We start from the raw sequence: 5,125 nt of genomic DNA on the forward strand, positions 1-5,125 counted from the left end.
TGCGCGAGGTCGCGCCGAGGGTAGAAGAGGCAACCAGTTTTGGTTATTTAACGGCGTGGGGACCCAGCTTCCTTTATTGCGGGCAGAAGCCTAGTTCGCACAAGTCCGCCATGCCGAAGAACTCGGCATCCGTGCGCGAGGTTGGCGGAGTGCGGCGTTCGGGGGAAGATCCACAGGGCGAACTGCGAGGAGGACCCAGGCAGAGAGCAGGTTTTGAGAGGGAGCGCGATCATTACGCTGACATACGGCCCCACGCGGCAGTGGCGAGTGAAATGGAGCCAGAGCACGCGCGTGAGATAGGGCAGCTGACACAGAGGTCCCACATGTCGGCGCCGGTAGGTTAGTTGGGCTGCGCTGGGGAAAGAAGTTGTGGGCCGGAATTGGTTGAAATTGGCCCAGCTAGGTGTCTTTGGGTTCTTTCTTTTATTTCTCTTTTTCCTTTGCTTTGTTTTCTTTTTATTTTGAAATCCAAATTTTGGATATAAAATTTTGTGATGAATTTGTACTCAACTATTTGAAGGTGTGATTCAAACCTGCCATGCTGAAATGAATTTATTTTCTCTAAGGATTTATTTGGTATTGGCCAATATTTCTCTCTCTTTTCTAAATCTAAATCTCTTTTACATTCTAAATTCCACTTGGGACTTTAATATTTTCTTTTCATAGATGATTATTCTGTGGCACAAGATGCCACACAACATGAAAACCAGCATGATACATACTTAGTGGCTTTTATGTTATTAATTATTTGTTTTTACATGGGGTGTTCACATGTGATGATGCATAAAGGTCAACTCACATAAGGAGAAATTGTTCTCTTTATATTATTTCTAACCAATTACAAATCGGGTATTACAAATCTACCCCCTAAAAAGAATCTCGTCCCCGAGATCTGTAAGAAAAGGGATACAGAAGGATTGGTTTGTAATTCAGCTTTAGTATATAATTGGGTTAAAAATCTAGAGTTTCATCATTTTTTATAATCAATAGTGGGTGATTAGGAGAGCATAGATATCCAGGTACTTAGTATGTATGATTAAGATGGACAGGTTGTGGTAAGAAAGATTATGGCAAGGAGAAGACTTCATCCGAAATATTTAAATCTTGATTCATCTCGATATTTGCTGACTGTTATATCCTTCCTTGTCAATGTTCGTCTTTCTCTTCGGTTCTGGTCTCATTGAGTCGGGGTCAGTGTTTATCATCGGAGTTACCGGAGTATGGTTAAGATAGATATGGCTGAGATTGATGTAGGTCAAAAGATGTTTGAGGTTAGGTGGAGATAGATAGATTATGCAATCCATCAAGACTCTATTGGCTAGGTTAGATCTTATGCCTATGGTTGAGTTGGTCTAATGTGCGAAGTTAAGTTAATACCTGACTAGTAGGGTTTAATCTCTTCTCCCAGTATCACTAATCTGTTTAAGTAGACCACATTAGATTAGATCATATTAGATTAGATGAGATCTAGATTAGATTGGTATGACTAGTTTGATAGATAAGATCTAATTAATTTGCATTAGATCATGGTGTTAAACTAGGGTGGATAAGTATGCTTCTTAGGATAAGATGGATCCATAGAATCCTTGAGGTCAGTTAGATCTATTAGGGTGACATAATCTTTCAAGATAAGATGAGTATCTTTTAAGATAGGATGGATCTATGAGTGTAAGATAGAATCTTTCTAGATAAGATGGATATTGTTAGGGCTAGATACTTTAATGAGGAATAATCTAGTTTGTTCTAGCTAGTTTATAAGTATTTTTCTTTATGCCTAGATGTATAGGCAGATGCAATTGTGGACATTAATCCACAACCCATCACACTCAATCAAGATCCAAATCAAACAATTATCATAAGACAAGCATTCAAGCCTATAGATACCTATAAAATAGTTTTGTTTTTGTTCACTAAGATTTGGTCTCTATTCCTAAAGGTCACTTTAGGTACGGGATTTCAAAGTGTGAAATCCACATTTCTTTAGAAAGAAAAGATAAGAATAATCAGAGTAAGCGAATTAGATGAGAAAGATTAAGATAAGTTTAGAATGAATCAGAGTAGCAAAAGGTAAGTAGATAATGATTGTCCAGTTCTATCTAGGTTTCGTCCTACAGTCAAACATTCCTCTGATACCAACTTCTGTCCACCCGGATTTTAGGGTCAAAAACCCAGGCGCGAACATAAACCACCAGTGTGCTGGGACCAAGTCTCACACATATGATGCATAGTGGCACAGGATCGAATGTCACATCTTTACTATATAAGAGGATTCTGTACAGAAATAATAAATAATTACATCATATGAGGAAACGATCCAGCACCCAAAGTTGACTGGGAGCGACGGCCTAGACCTCTCACGAAACTCGTCACAGCATCCTCCAAGCGCCTCATCCTGTGGTACCTGTTCTTGACCGTGGGGGGGTGTGAGACAGCAAGAGTGAGCTCACATACGTTCATCGCTCAACAAGTTGTGGGGAATAAGTGAATGAACTCGCCAAAGATGGGAGCTCATGTGAAGTGTAAGGCTTACCAAAGAGGATGGTTGAAGCTGAGCATTGCTTTTAAAGTTGGTCAAAATTTTATTAGCAATTACTAAGTATAAGTAAATACCAGCCAATTAAATAGTAGAACAAAGTAACAACCTCACCTGCGATGCAATGCATATGACAATTGAGTTTAAGTTCCATAATTCTCATGTGAGGGTCCGAGCTGCTCATGACCGTGAGCACGGCTAGTATACCAGTTTTACACTCTGCAGAGGGTGGCGCATCTTTACCCACAAGTCATGTTACCCATCTGCCAAGGGATCGCGACATTCCCAACACCTCTACCGAGGAGGCGAGGCAGGGTAACACTACGAGGCCTTTACAAAGTTCCACTAGCTTCAGAAAACCCGCTACAGTTTATAGGAAGCTCCAATGCAGGAATTCCCTTGCAGGACCGCATCGAAGCAAAATCCTCCGAGGGCCTCCCTACACTGACCACTCCCCTACTGCCCTTGCCCCTTCGGGTAAGGTAGTCCTCCACTAGCTTTCCTAATTAATCAGCAAGGGCGTCCCATTATACCCTTGTGGTAGCACTGTTTTCCGGGTGGTCGCTCCATGTTCCAATTAACATAATGATCTTATCATGAACAGTAAATAATAAACAGATATAAAAAGTGTGAATCAGGAATAGTTATCCCATACCAAAACCACATAAAGCACTAGCAAGTACTACCCAAATGTTCAGTGGTAACAAGGTATAAAGAAAGCAAACAGGGTAACCTATTGGGTACCATCAAAATTAACCTGTGCAGATCATTATGATTAATCAGAACATGGCTGGGTAAAAAGAAGTGATCAAGGGCACAACTTGCCTGGCACTTGAGATTCCAGATACCAGGGTGATCTTCAGGTGACTCGTTGACCTCACGCTAGTCGTAGCAATACAAACAAACATGTATAGGCAAAATTAACATCACACAACAAAATAAGAATAAACTGAGTAATAATAATCTACGCGTGCTACGAGACTAACGCAACTGGAACGAGTCAAATCGGATTTAAAACGAAGGAGAAACGAATTTTCCTAAGGTTTTATGTATTTGATACGAGATTATTAAGAAATAAATTTTAATACCATTTTCATGTTAAAACAGAGGGTGCTATGTAATAAACAACATTTTACAAAATTTTAGGAACTGGAATGAAGTAATTGGAGTTCATATGCATTTTCTATGAATTATTGAAGTTCTAGTAATTATTTTCTCATTAAAAACATTTCCTGATATTATTTATTCAATTTCCCATGACCTCTGGACTGCGCGCATATTTAAAAACAGAGATGCAGGGTGCTCGGGTAAAATTGCCTAGACACAGATCGGCTGGCGCCAGCTGCGGGTTGTTTTGACATAAACCGAGGGGCCCAAATGCAATGTAGACCCGCGAAGGGGTATGGACTAACTCTAGGCGACCGATTAGAATTCTAGGGCCCAGGATCCAATCGGCTTGAAACGAAACGGTATACAACTGAGGCCACTGGATCTAGAATCCACGGCAATCGCTCGCGTCCACACATCATTAAATCCCAGCCGACTAACTCTAGATCGACGGTCCCAGACGAACGCGCCCGAACCGACACCTGGTTTTCAATCGAGACCGCGCATAGAGCATCCAACGGTCCACGGTGCATCTTCCCCACCCTCGCCGGGTAACAGCGGAGCCTGAGCTCCCACGGCGGAGAGCCACCGGAAGAACCCCATCCGATCACCGAGCACCGATTCCTCCAATCTAGGTACTCTACACGTTGTCATGAATGGCCCGAGCTCGCGGACAGAACTCAACTGAAGTAAGCGTGCGCGTGTGCCCTGACCACGGTGCACGGCGGTTCTACCAATCACGGCGAGAAATCGCCAGGTGATTGCGTGCCTTTTAATCGAACATCCTAGTTGCAACTGGAGTAGGGAGGTACGAGCGTATGTCCTTAGGAGTACTCAAAGCTAGCGGAGCGCGGAGGTAGCCTTCCTTCTCCAGCCGACGACGGCGAAGCCCCGGACCAGCTTCCTTATATGCGGGCAGAAGCCTAGTCGCACAAGTCCGCCATGCCGAAAACTCGGCATCCGTTGCGCGAGGTTGGCGGAGTGCGGCGTTCGGGGGAAGATCCACAGGGCGAACTGACGAGGAGGACCCGTGGCAGAGAGCAAGGTTTGAGAGGGAGCGCGATCATTACGGCTGACATACGGCCCCCGCGGCAGTGGCGCAGTGAAATGGAGCCAGAGCACGCGCGTGAGATAGGGCAGCTGTACACAGAGGTCCCCATGTCCGGCGCCGGGGTAGGTAGTTGGGCTGCGCGGGGAAAGACTTAGTGGGCCGAATTGTTGAAATTGGCCCAGCTAGGTGTCTTTGGTTCTTTCTTTTATTTCTCTTTTTCCTTTGCTTTTGTTTTCTTTATTTTGAAATCCAAATTTTGGATATAAAATTTTGTGATGAATTTGTACTCACTATTTGAAGGTGTGATTCAAACCTGCCATGCTGAAATGAATTTATTTCTCTAAGGATTTTATTTGGTATTGCCAATATTTCTCTTCTTTTCTAAATCCTAAATCTCTTTACATTCTAAATTCCACTTGGACTTTAATATTTTC

Source organism: Zea mays, unplaced genomic scaffold, assembly GCF_902167145.1.
Source record: "Zea mays cultivar B73 unplaced genomic scaffold, Zm-B73-REFERENCE-NAM-5.0 scaffold_114, whole genome shotgun sequence".
Classification (NCBI taxonomy): domain Eukaryota; kingdom Viridiplantae; phylum Streptophyta; class Magnoliopsida; order Poales; family Poaceae; genus Zea; species Zea mays.